The following is a 21,413-nucleotide window of genomic DNA, read 5'->3' as shown; positions in this document are numbered from 1 at the left end:
TCTATATGGTATGGTACTCACGCAGTTTTATGGGAAATTAGTGTTAAATTATTGCCTAATTCTTCATATGTGATTCCACTCCTGTAAGGAGATACACCTACCATGGATATTGGTATCAAAATGATGTTCACTCATTTAAAATGATTTTTAAAGAAATTAAATTTCATCTATTGACTCAGAATTAAATACATCACGAAAAAAATATTAGATATTACATATCAAGCTAAGCACTAGGAATAAAAATACAAAAGCAAAACAGTCTTTGCCCTCAAGGAACTTCTATTCTAAAAAGAGAGAGAACCCATTGGGAGGAGTAGTGGCCAGAGAAAGACGTTTTGGTTATAATACCCTTTATGTGTGTTAGAGCTCTCTTTCTGTTCTAAAGCTGCATTAATTGAAATGAAGCCTTTGAGTTCCCTTTCCATTGAAATTTAATGTCCTGCTGTTCATTTTAGAAGAGTTCTTCACAGCCCCCATTAATAACAGTAACATCATGCAGGGAGCACTATCCAAAATTGGCTCCCCAAATGCTGCTCTAATTCCCACTGTACAGATTTTCACTGTGTCCTATGAATCAAAAACACATGGTCTTCACAGAATTATAGTGTGTAATTGATGGGTGGTTTGCTATTTCATAAGTCCTTACACCTAATTTAAGAAAAAGGAAAATGAAGGTGAAAAGGATAACTACTACTGGTAAAGATTTTTTTGTTGTTCTTGTTGTTGGAAGGGGGAAGTCATAGCAATGAAATTATAACTAGGATGAGTCAGTGCATAAAAGATAGTATAGTTCAAAGCAGTTTATCGAAAAAAAGGGTTATAGTACCAACAGTTATGACTCTGTGATGACTCTGATAGATTTATTAGCCAACTATAATCATAGAACCTTCGAAGTCTTATACTTCTATTCTCTATGTGAATCAGCAATGTCTAAATGCAACTTTCACTGGTTGCTCCTGGTTTTCCCTTCTGGAGTCCCACAATTCAGATATTTAAAGATAGCTATTTTCAACCTTCCCCTTCAATCCAATTCTTTTTCTTCTCCAGGCTAAATATTCCTAGTCCTTCAACATTTTATGATATGACATACTTTCCTATATTCTCACCATTCTGATGGCCTATCCCTTGATTGAATTCCATTTTGTTAATGTCTCTTCTAAAATGTGGTACACAGGATTAAAGATGAACATCCTAATAAAATGGGTCTATCAGTACTCCTGCTATGGACAATATAATTCTTTTAATGGAGTTTAAGATTGCGTTAGAGTTTTGGTCAACCATGTTATATGTACTTTTTGACTTATACTGAACTTGAAATCAACTAAAATTCCTAGTTGGTTAAAATTCCTAGTTTCTACCCTCAGGACCTGAGCCCCCCACCAAGAATTGATGTATAACTTTGTTTTCTCCATTCTATACCCAGGACCACAAGTTTTAAGTCAGAAGCATCTCCAAAGGTCATGTAACCCAAACTCAGGGGACCATAATGTGTCAAATTAAAGCATCCCAGCAACTTGGAGAGGGGAGAAATATTTTGTGCTCTAACCCCATTTCCTCCCCATGTTCTTCTAGATAAGCAGGGGTATTCCCTGGGTTAGATTGCAATGACTGAGCACAATAGGGATCCTAGGTTGAGAAGAGGCCAGGTTTATTCAATTCAAAATAATTCATTCAAGAAAAAAAGTGGAGGGTAGAAGATAAAACCCACTGCTGCTCCTCTTTCTCCCCTACTCTTTCTTGCAGTTCTGATGTTCCTGAAGCACAGACTGGGAAGTATCTGTGCAAGGCTGTAACGATTGATTACATGCATCATGACCACTCTCTGTTAATGGCGATGTTTTGTACACTTCTCATTCACCAGGCCCTGATAATCCTAACAATAACTCATTAGTATAGTATTTTTAATTTCCCAAACTTTTCTCAAAATATGAAGTAGGTACTTTGAATATTTGTATCCTTATTTTGCAAATGAGGCAAATGGGAGGATGATAAATAGCTGAGAGAGAAGAGAGGCAGGTGGTGGAATAGAAAGAATGGTAGATTTGGAGTCACAGGATCTGAGTTTGAATCTTTTCTCTGTGTCTTCCTCATTGTGAGATCTTGAGCAAATCACTTCACTTCTCTAAGACTGTTTGCTTTTTATGGTTGGTTGGTTGGTTGGTTGTTGTTCTTCGTCTTCAAAGAAGACCAAAATGACATCACCTTTGTAAAGTGAAATTTCAGTGTGTCCGACTATGGCTCAGAATACTCAGAATATGAGCTCAGAATGGTCTATCTGAGATTAGGCACAGATAGTTTGTGTTAATATTTGGGATGGATATCACAAATTTGCACATTCTATGTTTACTTTGTGCTATCTCAATTCTGCTTTGCTCAGAGAGCACAGCACCCTTTCTGATGTGGGCACACCATGCTGAGCAGTCCTGTGCCAGTATCTCCCATGTTGCACAGTCAAATCCAAAGTTCTTGGGAGAGACCTTGAGAGTGTCCATGTATTGCTTCTTCTGACTACCATGTGATCACCTGCCCCATGCGAGTTCTCCATAAAATAATCTTTTTGGCAAGTGTACATGTTGCATTCAAACAATGTGGCCAACCCATCAGAATTGTGCTCTCTGAAGCATAGTTTGAATGCTTGGCAGTTCATCTTGAGCAAGGACTTCAGTATCTGGTACCTTATCCTGCCAGGTGATCCTCAGAATCTTCCTAAGACAGTTCAAATGGAAGTGATTCAGTTTCCTGGCATGGTGCTAGTAGACTGTCCCTGCTTCACAAGCATAAAACAATGAAGTCAGCTTGCTTTTTATAAATGAGTTATAAAGGAATTGTTGCTGGAACTTTATAAAGTAGTTGCTCCTAGAGCAAGGAGTTATTTTTTCAGATGACATTTATTTATTTATTTTTAGCTTTCAATATTCACTTTCACAAAATTTTGAGCTCTAAATTTTCTCCTCCCTCCTCTTTCCTTCCCCAAGATGGCATGTAATCTGATATAGGTTCTACTTATACATTCATATTAAACATATTTTCACATTAGTCATGTTATAAAGGAGAATTAGAACCAGTGGGAGAAATAAGAAGAGAGAGAGAGAGAGAGAGAGAGAGAGAGAGAGAGAGAGAGAGAGAGAGAGAGAGAGAGAGAGAGAGAGAGAGAGAGACAGAGACAGAGAGAGAGAGACAGAGAGAGAGAGAGACAGAGAGAGAGAGAGAGAGAGAGAGAGAGAGAGAGAGAGAGAGAGAGAGAGAGCAAATACTATTCTTCAATTTGCATTGAGGCTCCATAGCTCTTTTTCTGGATGTACATAGCAATCTTTTGGAGCTGTCTTAGATCCTGACTGCCCATAAGAGCTAAGTCTATCAGAGTTAATCATCACACAATGTTGCTGTAACTGTGTACAATGTTCTTCTGGTTCTGCTCACTTCATTCAGCATCATTTCATGTAAGTCTCTCCAGGTTTTTCTGAAGTCTGTCTGCTCGTCATTTCTTAAGGAACAATAATATTCTATTACATTCATATATCACAAATTGTTTGGCCATTCCCCAATTGATGAATATCCCCTCAATTTACAATTCTTGGCCACCACAAAAAAAAGCTGCTATAAATATTTTTGTCTATGTGAGTCCTTTCCCCATTTTTATGATCTCCTTGGGATACAGACCTAGAAGTGATACTACTGGGTCAATGCATAGGCAGTTTTATAGCCCTTTGGGCATAGTTCCACATTGCTCTCCAGAATGATTGGATGAGTTCACAATATAGCAAGGAGAACTTAAACTTTTTTTGTGTCATGAATAGTCTAGTGAAGTATATGGACCGCCTATCACAATCATCATCATTATCATAGATAGTATTTATGTAGCCTTTTAAGGTTGATGAAGTGCTCTCAAAATAGTCTTCTTTTAATCTCACAATAACCTAGATAGATAGGTACAATTGTTATCCTCATTATTATAGATGAGAAAATTGAAACAAGAAAAGGTTAAGTAACTTCCTCAGGGTCATACAGCTATTAAGTGTTGAAATAATGTTTTTAAAATGCATAAAATAAAATACTAACTATATTGAAATAAAAAGGAATTTTTTACACATCCAAATTCATGGACCCCTGCAATCAAGGGGTCCATGAATCCTAGGTTAAGAAACTGTAACCTAGAAAAACATCTATGGTTTCTTCCACTTCTAAGCCTAGGGTCCAAGTAAGTTGTTTCTGAGAGATGAGTAACTTGCTTGTGATCCCACAGCTAGCAAGTGCCGGAATTGGTGCTCAAGCCTGTATGTCTTGACTCTGATGCCCAGAAAAAAATGATGGTTGTATTATGTATATGCATTCAGCAGCTAAGTATTGGTTTCTGCTAATACTTCCTTGCTATTACTTGGTCTTGATGGCCACGACAGTTTAATACTTTTGACCTGCATTGTTTTACTTTTCAGTAATTTTACAGTTAACTGCCATACTAAAGCAGAATTACAGAATAGACACAATTACTGTAGAATTTATAGAGCATACAATTCATCTACCTCTGACAAGTCAATATAAAATCCCTCACACACGATGGAGGGTCACCCTCACATCAGAGTCCTTTGGCTTTCATAAGGAGAGAAAGAAGGCACAGAAATATTAAAAAATATATATTAAGAGAAAATGCTTCCATAAAGATTCACTAGTATCATTGAATAGGCAATAAACATGTTTTCTTTTTCCAGTTTTCCTTTTTTTTTTTGTTTCTTACCAAATTAAGTAATGCTCATAGGAATAATAATTTTGTCTACTCCTGAATTGAAAGAAATTATTGAAAATGAAATCTCCTTTGTTGGCATTCAGTAAATTTTATAAATAGTCATCCTAAAGCAACAGCAACAGCAAGCAGCCTTACAAGCATACTACTGTCTTAGATGTTGCTACACAATAATAATTTATGAAATGCTCGGGGTTTTTTATACACACAGGAGAAAAAAAAGAATAATGCCCAGATGTGTGCTCATTCCTTGATAAGGAGAAAAGAATGGTGTTCATGTCATTGACTGGTATTTTCCAAAGTGGAGGCCTATACTCAAAAAATTGGAAAAGAACAATGAAAAAATAGTAGATGAAGCCTTTTTTTTACCTTTATCTCGGTGATTAGAATGTGGTCTAAGTTGCTATTGATTAAGTCATTAATGCATTGATAGATGTTCCATAGATGATGTGGAATAAGTGTTTTTAGCTCCGTGAACACTTATCTAGGGAACAAGGCTGGGCAGAGAATGATAGAAATTATACCTAACTGTCATTTCATTTGCAAGCTCAGAGTAGGAACCTTAGTTTTCAGCTGAAGGAGATTTGATTGACTAAGAGACAAAACTATTTACAATTATAAAGGAAGGTTAGTATAGGGAAGCTGGAACTCAAAATGTGAATCTTACAGCATAGAGAAAAGGGATATCGTACTGGGGCTTATCACTTATCCCAGAATCCTAGAATCTAAAGGGACTTCAGAGGCCATCTAGTGCAGCCTGTTGTTGAGCAAGAATCCCTCTCCTGTTCTCTTAACATTTGGTCCTCCAGACTCTTCTTGAAGATCCCCACTGAGGGGAGGCCCATTATTTCCTTAGGCAGCCAATTCCACTTTTGTAATTTTTTTCTGGACATAATGACAAAATCTACCTCTCTACACCTTCGATCTGCTATTACTCATTTTGGGTCTAAGAGAATAGGTGTAATCATTTTTCCAAATGACATGTATTGAAATATTTGTTAGATTTTTGCTGTCATTGGTATAAATATAAAACAGTCAAGGGTCAAGGATCAATCTCTGTGTTACCGCATTAGGCATCTCCATTCCAAGTTGACATCAAGTGATTTTGAGTCTCATCCTTTAATCAGTTCTGCATTCATATGCCTTCATTATTGATTTACTCATATCTCTCCATCTTCTCCATGTTGCATGAAAGTCTCTTTGTCAAATGCTTCCCTGGAATCTAGATGAGCTATGTCTCCACCATTTCCCCAATATACCAGTCTAGTAACCCTGTCAAAAAAGGAAATGAGGTCAGTTTGGCATGACCTGTTTTTGATGAAGTGAAAATGTTTCTATCACGGCAAAGAAATGATTCAAAGAAGCTGGGTCAAACACAGTTGGGAGTAATGCTTCTGTCAGCTTCTAGCAGAACTGCTATGAAGCAACCTGCCTTCTAGCTTTACCTGTACCACACCCTGTAAGTAAGCTGGCCTGTGTGGGAATTCCAAAGGAGAATATGAAATATTGAGCTGCCTGAAATCAGGAATTGTAGGGGTCCTGACATCTGTCCTTTGTAATACTGAGCTAAAGCACAGCTCTGTTCATATCACTCCCTTGTTCAAAAATCCTCAAAGAACTTTCATGTTCTTTTCTCCCATTACCCTCTAAAGCATATTCTAAATTCCAGGCTACCTGGAAGCCTTGTTGTGCCATAAACATGCTCCAATTTTGCCAACTTCATAACCCTTCCTTATATTCCTTTTGTTTAGAATGAGTTTCCTGCCATATTGGCACCTTCTGGAATTTTCTCATCTTTAATTAGGATCTTATAATTTAGAGCTAGAGAAAATATGCAGATCATTCCATTTGATCTCCATTATGACTGAAGAAATGGTCCCAGAGAGCTTATGACTTGACAGTCATACAAGCAGCAGGGATAGGACTTAAACTGTCTTCAAGTGTAGCGTAGTTCCTCACCCTCCCCCCAATTAATGTTGCCTCACTTTCTAATATTACTTGAAATAACACATTCTAAACGAACCTTTACTTATTGCCCTCCTCCATCTCATCTGCCTTCTTTCTTTAAATTCCCAAAACCATATTCGCCTCTCTTATGGCACCCCTCATTACAGTTACCTGTGTACTTATTTTATTCTCCTTTCTAGAACGTGTTTTCTTAAGCCAGATGCATCTTGATACCTTTGGCAGTGCCCAAAGTTTTCCCTATAGTAGACAATAAATATTTGTTAAATTGATTTTAATTGAAAATTTAGTCTGAACTATATCCTGATACTTTTAAAATACTGGTTCCCTTATTCTGAGTGCTTAGGCATAGTTCTACAACAGTCTTATCCTGGTGTCATGCTATCACTTTCTATAATACCAATAGTTTAGGTCACAGTTTAGGTGATAAAGCAATAAATCCAAAGCCAGTTAGCTTCATTGGCTATATATACATATATTTTGCTTACAGGGCAATAAAGCAGTTAGGAAACAAACATGTTTGATGTATTTCACACTCAAAACAGTTTCATTATTGAGGGCATTATCAATAAAAAGTGTATGTCCAGTTACTCAGAGACCCGAGCTTAACCTTTCTAGGTGCTATTGATATTTAGAAAGTTTCTGGAGTAATCAATTAGACTGTAAATTGGCATTCATTGAAAGGTAAACTCAAGGAAAGGCAGCTGCACAACTCCATTTTCATTACAGTTACCTCCTAATGAAAAGGAAGGATGACATGCAGCCTATACCATCACAGGGCAAAATACTTGCTAAGACATTGACCAAAAGGTATAAAAACTTCTTAGATTGCTTTACTGATTGTGCATTTGACATTTTTCTCTGGTTTTTGAAATATATGGGAGCTTCATAAGTGGTCAAGATGCCTTCTACCAATTTTCAAATCCAGTATATAGTCTCATGTATATTGGCAATGTTGACATTAAAAAGGGAGGGGTTGTGCTAGGGTAACCACCCTTAGTCATAGGACTAGATTCCTCAGCAGATAGTCACCCCAGGTTCAATCCCCTACAGCGATGTGTTTGCCTTTAATATTTAAATGCAAATTAGCTTAAAGCAGAGGAGTTCAATAGAATGTCACTGTAAGAAAAGTAGCAACAAAATGATTTGTGTGTAAGACTAGGGAGCACTCTCCTACAAATATTGTTATTGTTTGTCCTTTGTTTTCAAAGAGGATCAGTGACATCACTGGGGATGTCTTGATAGTGAATTGGATATGAGACGGAGCTGCACAAATTCATAAGCCTCACTCTCTGTTCAGAGTCATCAAATTCCAGCCGTAGGCTGAAAGTCAAGAAGACTGGTGATGGCCCAGGATGTAATAGATGACCTTGGCATTTTCAATACCTGAGGAAGATCTAAGCATTTCTTCTAAGCATTCGGTCACCTTCATGACCACTGGAACAAATTGTCCTCATCTGTGCATTTCTACCAGGGAAAGTCTTCACATGCCACAACAGGTTTGAGGCCTTTGTGCACTACTTTCAGCCTGTCTGCCAAGACAGTTTTGCCCGGGTGTGACCCCTGTGCGTGTTACAGTTTCTTGTAGCCACAGGTGAGAGCTGGGTGAATCAGGTGGACACCAAAGGTGGATGAGCAGCCCTGAAAAGGCTTTAGCAGCCCTCATGCCAGAGATGTTAGTCCTACCGGAACACCCCATGCACCCCACAAATATATTTAGTGTCACTAGGAAGAGTGCTTTTAAGTTAGTAAGGTACTTTAAATATGTTATCCCCTTTGATCTTCACAAAATAACTTGTAAACTTTGGTGCTATTTTGATTAGCCCCATTTAACAGAGGATGAAATTTTGGTTTAAGGCATAAAGTGACCTGCCCATGGTCAAATAGCTAGTAAGTGCATTCAAACTCAGGTCTTCCCAACTTCAACTCCAAAGTTCCATCCACGTGTGTTTCGTAGGTAAGATATGTGAGTAGGGTACATTTAAGGAAAATATATGGCCAAAATGCGTGCTGCATTAGATAACGGCAGAAAACCCTTTTGCTAAGACCACTAAAATCCTTTGTTGTCTTGACCTCTAAATCTTGACCACTGAGGTCTTTCATCCCTCCAGAAGGCTCAGGTTCTTTAAAACCAAGAATAGGGTGCTAATAGCTAATGCTCTTAGACTTAGCCTTTTCTTTAGTCCTGGGGGTTGGAAGAGAGGAGCAGACCTAGCTTTCTGAGATTTCATTCTACTTTACAGTGAGGATTACCTAGCTTTCCCAATTATTAATTTCAGAAGACAGGGCTAAAAGCCAATTTAGGTTTATTTGGCCAACAGATATTAATAACTTTATGATTTGGTATTCGCTTCTCCTAGTAGAAGAATGAATGAAGAAAATAGGCGCTCAGACTAGTTAAACAAGGTCCTTCTCTCTGTACCTAACTAACCACATTCCTAGTGTTTCATATGCAGGTATGACTTATTAAAGTGAGAAAGAGGCTTTCCTTTTTCACACTTTTTATACGATCACACATAGTTTGCCAGAATACTTAGAATAATAAAACATTAGAATTGGAAGGTAGTAAAATATTAAAGCTGGAAAGTATCTTGGAAACTGTCTAGTTCAACCCATTCATTTTACAGATGTAGAACTTCAGTCCCAAAGAGATGAAACAAATTGCCCAAAGCCTCAGAGTTCTTTGGCACAGAACTGGGATTATTAGAACACAAGTCTTATCCTGTATCTTAGTCTCTGCACTGTGCTACCTATAAACAATATCCAGTTTCAATTATAAAAGGCCCCAAATTTTGTGATCCAATTAAACCTGCACACAGAAATTTTATGAAGATTTCTAATTTCATGACTCTAATGCCATATTTCATTTCTAGTGAGAGGTCATAAATATGATACTATGTATTGTAAATATGAAAATATAAAGTAATAACCTTGGGAACAAGTAATTTTATTAAAGTTAAAGACCCAAGGCATAAGAAACAACTGGAAACAACTGGGTTTCACCTCACAAAATTCATGAGTTACTTAAAGTTTAAGTAAAAGATAAGATAACAAAGAATCTAGTAGGAAATATAAAATTGGAATTAAGTTTTTTGCCAAATGATTGGTTCTTAAAAAATGTAGCTCATTGGTTAAATTGTGAACAAAAATGCTTTTGAATATGTCATAGGTGAACAAAATGTTATAATTATAGAAAAGAATACAATTTGTACATGTGATGATAGAATAATATTTAGATGGATCAATTATTCCCCTCATTATGGGTACTGCCTCATCCAGTACAAACTGCAAGCATTCTATACCTTATCATTTATGATCTCCTTTAAATCATCCATAATTAATAAAAATATCAAATGAATTAGTGACCTCATCAATTTCAGAATTCCCTCTAATAATATAAATTACAATCCATCCAGGCCTGCCTATCCCAGTGCAACTTTCATTCATCTCCTCCTGAAAGTTTGTATGGTGGAACCACTATAATGTGCCTACATTGCTTTCTCCTGGCATTTCAGTGTCCAGTGGAATTAGTCTAATCACCCCTCATCCTTTGGTCTCACCAACCCATCTTTTCTTTCTATCATCCAATTCCTTGATGACATCCATTATTTCTGTTCTGTGGAGTTCCTCTTTCATTATTGGTTTCAGCCTGCTCAGACCCACAATTCACCTTTCTGTTTCCCTCAGTGTGATACTCATCTTTAGTTCTTTAAAGGCGATGGTGCTCCATGTCTTCCTGCCATACAGAAAAACTGGTAAAATGTTCGTATTGAAAAGATTAGCCTTTGATTGTAAAGGAAATGCCAGGCCAGTTAAGCTATTTTGCAGTTTTCTGAAAGCAATCTAGCTCACTTGACTCTTCCTTTATAACTCTGGGCACAGTTCACTGCCTATCTGTATTGTTTGTCCTTGATATACATAATATTGAACAGGCTTTGTTGGAGGTCCTTTCAGCTGCATGTTGAAATCTAGGCAATAGACATTCTTCATCCATTTGGTTTTTCTTGTGTGAATAAACAGGCCAAATTCCAATGAGTGATTACAAACCTCTTCCAGGAGGTTCTGCAATATCTTGGAGTTTGATGGAATAAACATAATGTCATCCACAAACAGAAGCATCTGGAGAACTTCACCACATACATGGAATCTTTTCTGGATTCTGCCCTAGATTTCCTCTATCATAGCAGAGAATACTTTGGGGAAGCAAAAGTTTTAAGTCTTTCTGGATCTTGATTATTAGAGGATCACTGAACAGAGTACTTTTTGTTGTTACTTTTTTTTGAGTTGTGACTTTTTTTTCCTGTTTATTAATTTTTTTCCCTGATTTTTAAAAAATATTTATTTTTAGTTTTTAACAGACTCTTTCATAAGATTTTGCGTTTCAAATTTTCTCCCCATCTCTCCCCTCGGCTCACCCTAATACAGCATGCATTCTGATTACCACTTCCCCCAATCTGCCCTCCCTTCTATCACATTCCTCCCTTCTCTTATCCCTATCCTCTCTATTTTCTTGTAGGGTGAGAAAGATTTCTTTACCCCATTGCCTGTATGTCTTATTTCCCAGTTGCATGTAAAAACAAACTTTAACATTCATTTTTAAAGTTTTGAGTTTCAACTACTCTCCCTTTTTCCCTCCCCACCCAACCTCACTGAGAAGGCAAGCAATTCAATATAGGTTATACATGTGAGGTTATGCAAGACACTTCCATAACAATCATATTGTGAAAGACTAACTATAATTCCCTCCATCCTATCCTGCCCCTCCATTTATTCTATTCTCTCTTTTGACCCTATCCCTCCTTAAAAGTGTTTACTTCTAATTACTCCCTCCTCCCGTTTGTCCTCCCTTCTATCATCCCCCTTTTCCCCCATTTATCCCCTTCCCCTCTACTTTCCTGTAGTGTAAGATAGATTTTCATACTAAAGATAGATTTTTATACCAAATTGAGTGTGCATGTTATTACCTCCTTAAACCAAATGCAATGAGAGTAAGGTTCACTCTTTCCTTCTCACCTTCCCCTCTTCCCCTCCATTGGAAAAACTTTTTATTGCCTCTTTTTTGTGATACAATTTGCCTCATTCTCTTTCTCCCTTTCTCCTCCCAATATATTCCTCTCTCACTCCTTAATTTTTTTTTCAGTTGTCATCCCTACCTATTCAACACACCCTGTGCCCTCTGTCTATATGTATATAATCCATCCAACTACCCTAATACTGAGAAAAGTCTCAAGAGTTACAAATATGATCTTTCCATGTAGGAATGTAAACAGTTCAGCTTTGGTAAGTTCCTTATGATATCTCTTTCCTTCTTATTTACCTTTTAAATACTTTCTTACCTTTTCATGCTTCTCTTGATTCTTGTGTTTGAAAGTCAAATTTTCTATTGAACTCTGATCTTCTCAACAAGAATGCTTTAAAGTCCTCTATTTCATTGAATGACCATTGTTCTCCCTCAAGTATTATACTCAGTTTGGCTGGGTAGATTTGACCTCTGGAATGTCATAGTCGAAGCCCTGTGATTCCTTAATGTGGAAGCTGCTAGATCTTTTGTTATCCTGATTGTATTTCCATAATAGTCAAATTGTTTCTTTCTGACTGCTTGCAGTGTTTTCTACTTGACATGGGAGTTCTGGAATTTGACTACAATATTCCTAGGAGTTTTCCTTTTTGGATTACTTTCAGTAGGTGATTGGTAGATTCTTCCAAATATACTTTCAGCTGCTTGATTCCCCACTGCCAACACAATCTGTGGGCCTAGAGCTCCCAAAACAGTTGCTACCACTGTTACTGCCCCTGCCCCAGCTGCTGTGCCTGCTGCTGCTGCCACAGGCTCCTCCTCTGCAGGCTCTTCTACCCCCTCCACTGCCCTGGGGTTCACACAGGTCCCACAAGTTTTTTCCACTGATCTTCCAATTTATCCTTGGCATTTGAGGGTCATGAAGGCTGGAAATTGCCACAAGTGCCCGAGATACAGTCCTCTCAAGGCCTGTTTAGGTCCTATCTGTGTTAGTTTGGCCCACACTGGACTGTGCTCTGTTCCTAGCATGGCATGATAGATACTTCTTGGCAACTTTCCAGTTTGTCTTGTAATGGAGATTTGCTTCACTCCATCATTTTGTGGTTTCTGCAGCTCCAGAATTTGTTGAGAGTCATGTTTTATAGGTATTTGACTGGGTTTAAGAGGAGAACACTAGCAAGTCCATGCTATTACTCTGCCATCTTGGCTCTGCCCCCTCTGCTATTAGTTTTTCCCAGGAATCCTGAACGATATGACAAAGAGATAGATATAATCAGAGTTTTGTTCTATCAAATTGAATACTTTTTATAATTGAACCCATCTTTCAGTCAATTATGAGGTGACAAAGAGGTGGACTTTGTTTTTTGAGTATTGCTTGCAAATGACTGCTTGATTGCTAGTAATACTTTGAATTCTCTTTCATTTCATATATAAATGATCTTCATGAATATATTCTACGAATGAGAGAGGAGGCATATGTAATCCATATTAGAGTTCTCAGCCACCTTTCTTTATTAAGGTTTAAGACTTCCCTCCTTAAATGGTCCTCAGTATTATATCACCTCTTATTGCTTCTGTAGTGATAGTAAGGGAGTGGCAGGAAAGAGAGAAGATGATACTAAGAATCAAACAGTTCTTAGACCATCATCTGACTTTAATTTTTGACTATTGGTGCTCTAAATGTGAAATCCTTGTTTAATGACCAATAGGTTGACATACCACTGGAGAAGTTGAAACATATCAATGTTGACATTCTTGGTATAAACAAAATTAGAAAGAAGGGAATTATAGATAAGCAGAAAGATTAATTATCGTTCAATCAATCAATATTTATTGAGCATCTACAATGGGTCATGCATTGTACTAATTTCTGGGGACACACAAAAGCAAAAAATAATCCCTGCCCTCTAGAAGCTTACAACCTAATGGAGGAAACAGCATGCAAATATATATAAAGCAAGTTATATAGAGAATAAATAGGAAATTATTAACAGTCACTAGGATTAAGAGTGGTTGGGAAAGTTTGTGTTGGAAGGTTAGAATGTGGCATTTTCTTGGAAACTTAAGAGAAACCACGGAAATTAATAGGCAGAATTAAGGAGGGAGAACATTCTAGCTGTGGGAGAAAACAAGAGAAAATGACCAGAACTGAGAGTAGTGTCTTGTTTGAGGAACAGCTAGGAGTCCAGTGTCACTAGATTGAAAAGATGTAGTGGTTAGTAAGGTGTAAAAAAACTGGGAAGGTATGAGAGGGCTAGGTTATGAAGGACTTGAATGCCAAACAGAGTATTTTGCATTTGTTCCTTGAGGTATTAAGTAGCCAGTCATGGTAGTTTACTGAGAAGGGAAGTGACACAATCAGATCTAAGCTTTAAGAAAATCACTTTGGTGGTTGAATGGATGATGGATTGTAGCGTGAAGAGATTTGAATCAGGCAGACCATCAGCAGAGTATTGTAATAGCCTAAGAGTTAGAGGGCAAGAGTCTACACTTGGATGGTGACAATGTTAGAGGAGACAAGGTAGCAAATAGGAGAGATGTTATAGAATTAAATCAATGGGATTTGGCCCTAGTTTGGGTTTGCGGGGGATGGGGCGGGCAGTGAGAGATAGTGAGGAGTTCAGGACGACCCTTTGGTTGTGAGCTTGAGGAACTGGGAAGATAGTATTTCCCTCTGTAATAATAATGAAGTGGGGATGTGGTTGGGGATTAAGAAATGACTCAAAGGTACTTATTGGAGGTAAAAAAAAAAAGTAGTCTGCAAAGTGGATTTATTTATAAAAATCCAAAACCTATAAGAAATATTATTTCATGTGATCTTTGATCATCAACTATTACCATTCTAATGACAAGTATTTACATAAATACCACCATGGAAATAATCAGAGCCCAAGCACCAATTTCTATTGCTGAGAATAAAAGGTAATTTTTTGAAGCTGATAAAAGCCTCCAAATCAAACTAAAATGCATTCTTATGATTGGTGACTTCATTTAAAAAGTGGGAAAATGATGGAAAAAATATGTGGCACTATAGTTCAGGAGAAAGAAATAAGATACTAGTGGCTTGTAAATTACCCAGAAGGCTCATGTCTGGCACATGACAGGCATTTAATAACTATTCACTCATTGATTCTATATCATTTTTCTTCAAAAAAAGAAAAAAAAAGAATTGGTAGGTACTTAACATGGCAAGTACCAAATGATATCACAAAGACAGAAATTGACTTAATTTTAACAGACAGAAAATGACTTCTAATTCATGCAGAATGGAGCTTTGATGGTTCAGTCAACCATAGACCCATCAGAGCTAAAATTCGGATTTATGATCAACAAGAAGAAACAATAAGAAGAAGAAAAAGATATGACCTACAACTGAGATTTCACCTAAATTATTTAAACAAGGTATTAAACCTTAAAACATGGCAAGTGGATCATAGAAATAATATCAATAGCACTTACCATGGTTTCATTTGGTAGTTATACTAATATAAATCAATTTCTACAATAAAGGCAAAATGAGCATATAAAGCACCATAGTATGCAAATATTTGACTTGCTTGCCAAACAGAGGAAGATGACTGCCAAAAGTAACCTCCAATTGGAATATCAACTTTTCTGTAAATTCTGAGGAGGGAAGAGAGCATACGTACGCACATACATACATATTCACATATGCATTGATGTATATATATATGCACATATGTATGTATATGTATGCATATATACCCAGACAAACCTATAGCAATATGTTTTGTGGGCAAAAAATAGTCAATTTGGTGAAGTAATTCACTGTCATGCTTATATATTTAGGTATGGCACATGTTTTAGGAGTGTCACAATTTTGTTTTAATTTTTATTGATGTCAGTAGCAAGACACTGAACTTGCCATTAAACAAAAAATTAATTTTCAGGTATTCCTTCAATTATTTCTACCTCTCTATAACTCATCTTTTTGATAATTTTTTTTTGTTTTTTATTTTTGTTTTTGCAGAGAGCATGGTGAATCCAGATGAAAGTACACTGATCTTGGAAGATCAAATTCACTTCCAACTGAACTTCCTGAATGGATGTCAAGGTTCATTTAAGTAGATTGCACAGAAACCATGAAAAATATTTCATTGTTGGTTGGCTCTTTTTTTGATGAATTTTTGCATGTTTTGGTTTCTTCATTTATGGAAGCTATTAATTAGTCATGATATGTAAAATCATATCAATCAACCATATCGCTATCTTAAAATAATAATTATCTCATATTTATATAGCGATTTAAACTTTACATGTCACTTTCCTCTCAAAATAACAATGAGATCAATGGTGCAAATATTCTTATCCCAATTTTTAAAATGGGGATATTAGGATTTAGAGCAGATAATTCATGTTTACTAATGGTAAGCAACTGGTTTGTGTTTACACAGCTGGTAACCATTGGACATAAGATATGGAGCCAGGTCTTTTCACTCTGAGTTCAGTGTGCTCTTCAGTGCCTCATGCTACCACTAACATGTTACTAGAAAAAATCAGAATTGATTTTTCCTTTGTACTTTGCCTTGGTTAAGTCCTTATTGAAATGTCTGATCAAGTTAGCATAGTTCTGTTAAGGTCATAGTTTAAATCTGGAAAGGTCAATTAGCTTCATGTACTTAAACGTTTTATTCTATTGCCACTGATTCACAAATGCCATATTGTGTACCTTTGGCTATGAAAAGTACTAGATAAGATAGGGTGGTTTACTAAGATTGGAAAAAAAATCCAAAACTTATGTCTCATATACATATGAATGTAGTAGCTTTTACTATACTTTTTGAAAAAAAAAAACTTTTATGAACTTAAACTCATTACAGCATCATACCATTGTAAAGGAGGCAGGGAACAGGGTGTTTTTCAAATTTTAAATGAGGAAGCTGAGCCAAAAAGATCTATGCTCATATCATGCTATTTTAGTCCTTTTTGTCCTACTCTTCCTGAGCCTTTTTGAGATTTTCCTTGACAAAGATACTGGGACAGTTTACTATTTTCTTATCTAGATCATTTTATAGATAAGAAAACTAAACCTAGTGGAGTTAAATGACTTGCCCAGGATCACACAGCTCATAAGTATCTGAGGCTGGATTTGAACTCAGAAAAATCAGTCTTCCTTCCTTCAGTCCTGCCATTCTATCCATTGAGTCACCTAGCTACATCTCGTACAGTGAATCAATGAGGGAGCCAGGACTAGTTCTAACATAATCCCCTGACTTCTAGTAACATATTCTCTTTTTTTTTTTTAAATAACATTCATTAGTTCCAAATTCTCTGTCCTCTACCTCCTTTTTCATCCAAAGAAAAGTTAAGAAAGAACCATTTTCTTTCTATCACACTATTCAAAGGACATAGGATCATAGTTTAAGTGCCTTTTTTTTAGTGGTGGGTTTTACTACCACATCTGTAGGTGAATGACTGTGCCATAAAATATATAATTACATGGTGGGATTTGACAATATGAAAGGCATCTCAAAAGAAGGCTGGGGAAAGTAACTATGATCTACTGGTCTAATTCTGAGTCAGAAGACACAGGTTCGGTTCCTGGATACTACTTAATAGATATGTGCCTTTGGACAATTCAATTAACCTTTCTGTGCCTCAGTTTACTCAACTATAAAATGGAAATAAAAATGCCAACATTAGTCTCTCTGTACAACGTCATTGGTGATCATGAGAAAAATACTTTGCTCAGTCATGTGCGAGTCTTTGTGACATACTGTCCATGGAGTTTTCTTAACCAAAATATTACCATTTCCTTTTCCAATGGAATGAGGCAAACAGAGGTTAAGGGCTTTACCTAGGATCACACACATCTAGTGTGTGTCTGAGGTTGGATTTGAACTCATCTCTTTCTGATTCCAGCCCTAATGTTCTATATAAATATGAGTTGGGAACTAATTAATATAGGTTTCATAGAACCTATATTAATGTGAGTTAGGAAGTAGCATGGTGTTGTGGATAGAGGTAGACTTGGAATTAGGAAGATTTACATTCAAGGCTTGCCTCCAATACATATTGTGTATGACCTGCGTAATGAGTTAGTCTTTCAGTGTCCCAAGCAGCTTTCTAAAGCCATAAGATTCCAAGCAGCTGCAAGTTTGTATTGATAAGAGAAACTTCCTTTCCTCGCTGGGAATTATATGTATACAGATGAAACCACAGGATTTGAAAGAAAGTGATTTATTTCTACCTCACAGGTTGTTTTAAGAATCAAATGAGATATTATATGTAAAATGTTTTATAAACTGTAACAGGCCATCCATACTTAGAAAGAATAGGCTATGATGTGTTGTTAGGGGAAGAGAGAGAAAAGTTTACTGCTTTTTAGCCTTCCTTATTCAAAACAGCCACTGTTGTTTACCTAAGAAAGAAAAAATAATAGGAGGGTGTTCAAAATGGTTAGCTCCTTTTCTGTTTGGGGAAGTAACCTTGGCCATATTTACCTCAGCTACATGAGTATGACATTTCTGAGCTTAATTTAAGTGGCAGGTGAATTGAAGGATGCAGGGGAAACAGTAGAAGACAGATGTTCATGAATAGAAGACAGATACTTCTCTAATTAGAGTTGATAAGGCTGGACCTGATCCTCAGCCTCTGTACCTTCTGGTGAGAATGCTGAATTAAAGTTTCAGAAAGCTTCATAATCAATGGCTTTCCCTTATTGGTAGAAACCTTATTAATCACATTACTGTCAGTGTGCTGAGGAGAATGAGATAGTTATCTCCAAAGATTTCACCTGAGGTAGGGACTATAGCTGGGGTACAATCAAAAGCTAAAAGAATTGTAGAGTTTTTGTCTGTATTTATATCCCTATATAGAATCTATACCAGAGAGAGGCTTGTTAACCACAACACACTTCCATCAGATAGTGGAGATGACTGAAAAAGTTGATTAACAGACCAGGGAGCAGAAACTTGTTGTCTGCTAGAAAGCAGTCAAGATGCCCAATGAACATAGCTGCCATATATCATGCCTGATTGGGAACAGGTCCAGCAGAGGGAGGTATGATTTTAAAACATAATACACTAATAGCTTTGCAATGTTACAAGCATGAGTTGTTTCTCAGTTGGTGTGCTCTGGTAATATGGTTTCCCTGCATCTGGATGCACATGATCCCTATCCAGTTCTCTTGCTCCTATTCAATGTGTATATCTGTATTTGTGGAAGAATAAGTTCAAAGTCTATTCTGTTGTTATTTTACTATGCAATATTATTAAATGCTTCGTTGTGAACTAAGTGGCCAACTAGTCTAAAACACATTGATGGGGGCTATTGAGCTTTGGTTTAGAGTATTTTGATCCATAAAATCCACAGAACATTGAAGCCAACGGCAAAGGGGGTCACAGGGCACTATGTCTACACATACCAACTATTATTGGGACAAAATGGACAGGAACAGGCTTAGAACCATTTATAAACATACAGCCAAAGTCTTTACAATGTACAACCACACCCCAAACTGCATTTTCTTAAAGCTTGGAAGGTGAAGAAAATTTTTCCACATACTATCCTATATCCAGCCCATGAGTTGAGTCTACTCTTGGATCTAGAGGGAAAAAAAAATCATTGACCCATTACACTAAGCCATGGCTGTCAGCTCTGACATTGTTCAGTGCACTGGGGAGAGACATGCAGAGGGTGTTGTACTGGTTGGATAGAGATCATCGTTGTGTATTCCCCCTGCCCCCAACCCCAGTGGATATCTATCAGGAAGTATGCATGGCCTTTAAATAGCCAGCAAAGAATATTGGATCAATTAGGGAATGTGCATGCAACTTAGGACTGGCAATTTGAGTGCTAACACTTTGCATTTTAAGATTTTTGAGGATAATTTTAAAATCTAGAGAAAGAAGTCATATAGGAATATTTACGAATTTTCTGGGAGCATAGCCAAAGAGAATCACAGCGATACTTCTCAGATACACAAACTGCTTTTTTTTTTTCCTGTGAGTCTCCCTGATTACTTTTGTCTAACTTGTAATCCTATTTACTATGCACATGGAAGGCAGGCATCCCTGTAAGCTATGCAGGTGCAGTTAACAAGGCTGGTTAAAAATAGGTCTCAAAATGTTGATACAGTCAGCAAAGAATCTTTCCTCTGAAGATATAGATATTGAACAGGGTACATCCTCCTCTCTTTGAAGCCTTAGCCTGTACAACTAATATTACTGTTCCCTTTAATTAAAATGTGAAAATATATTGTTGTAAAGCCCATTCTTGACTAAAGCCAGGTGCAAAATCTATGTTTCCCATAATGGGAGATACAACATTGAACGGAATAAAGTGATAAACTGATAAAAAAATAGCATAATTATGTGCTTTTTGTTGCTATCAATCTTTGACTGGTAGAGAAAAAATGTCCAAGTAAATTACAAGATCTTTTTAATAAAAGAAAAAATACAATGGGTTATGTAACCTGTAGGATCTTGCTTTTGAAGTTTAAATTCCTCCCAAATCTTCAAGTGTTACTGCTCTTCTTTCCTCTCCTTTCCTGTCCTCTCCTGTCCTGTCCTTTCCCCTCCTCCAACCTTATACCAATGCAAACTTGCAAACTTTAAAAGGATTTAAATTTACCCTATCTTTTCCCCTCCTCCCCCTTTTCTCCTTTTTTTAAAAAGGATTTCTTTTTTTAAAAGCCTTTAAATGATTTCCCCTTGGCTCAGTAACAGCTAATCTATTGTTGGAGAAACCATTTTTAAAAAATGCTTCATATTTTATTTTGTATTTCATTTCATGGACATTTCTGCCATACCACATTGTAGAAAATGTGAACATAAGCAGCTGTATTATGAGATGAACTTTGAACACCAAATAGGTAGTCCCTAGAGGGGAGAAACTGAAATATGAGCTGCTTACTAGGGGAGCTCTGTAAACCCTCCAATCTGTTTTAAATTATTTTGGTGCTTCTATTTAAAGGTTACATTTTTGTTGTTGTTGTGAGCTGCAGCTAGTCATACAAAACCTGTGCTATCTCAGTAGAGAGCCAGTCTCCAGATTACACACCAGGGATCTTTGCTCATTCTGCTTAAGTGAAGTAGTGTGTTTATACTTACCAACCCATTCTGACATGAATGAACTTTTCACGTCTCTGGCCATAAAACAAATATGTACTTTGAGGGAGAGGACAGAGGAATCAGTAGGCCATTATGCTCATGTATGATTGATAGAAACAGTGTATGTATGCATACATGTGTATGCAGGTTTCAGAATAAATGGACCCCAAACCTTGACATTAACACAATGCCAAATTTGGAAAATCAAATATGCTCGAAGTCAGTGTACTCTTGTTATTTTGCTTAACAATCTTACACTGTTCTTTTATAACATGAATTTGGCAACATCTTTATGTTCTTTACTTGGGAAAGTGTAAGTAAAAAGAAGAGTCTCAGCTGTGATGAGGCAGGAGGAAAAAAGGAAATAAGTGTGTAATCTTTATTTCCTTGTCATTTGGGAAACGATGCCATGGCTTCTAACAGGCTTCTAAGCTCAAGTGGTCCCATCATACAAACCTCAGGGCAAACTTAAAGCCTCCTAAGGTTTTTCTTGGGATAAGGTTCTGACCAAGGGAGACTCAGAAAGTCTACAACATGGTCTGAGCTGGTCTGCAACTCAAAGGAATAAGAGATGATTTCAAATTCCTCCATTCCCACCTCTGAGAGAAAAGAAAGATGA

General features: G+C 36.9%; 1 long non-coding RNA gene across 1 annotated transcript in view; it reads left to right on the top strand.

Moving 5' to 3' along the window:
• Positions 1 to 21,413, top strand: part of LOC140505793 (uncharacterized) — a 265,621-nt gene that overhangs the window by 229,185 nt on the left and 15,023 nt on the right. Inside the window, exon 2 of the long non-coding RNA XR_011967667.1 lies at positions 15,712 to 15,795. This is a non-coding gene — a long non-coding RNA (uncharacterized lncRNA). The remainder of the gene's footprint in view (positions 1 to 15,711; positions 15,796 to 21,413) is intronic.

The sequence above is a fragment of the Notamacropus eugenii genome, chromosome 5 (genome assembly GCF_028372415.1).
Source record: "Notamacropus eugenii isolate mMacEug1 chromosome 5, mMacEug1.pri_v2, whole genome shotgun sequence".
Lineage (NCBI taxonomy): Eukaryota > Metazoa > Chordata > Mammalia > Diprotodontia > Macropodidae > Notamacropus > Notamacropus eugenii.
This window is presented reverse-complemented; position numbering and strand designations above follow the sequence as displayed.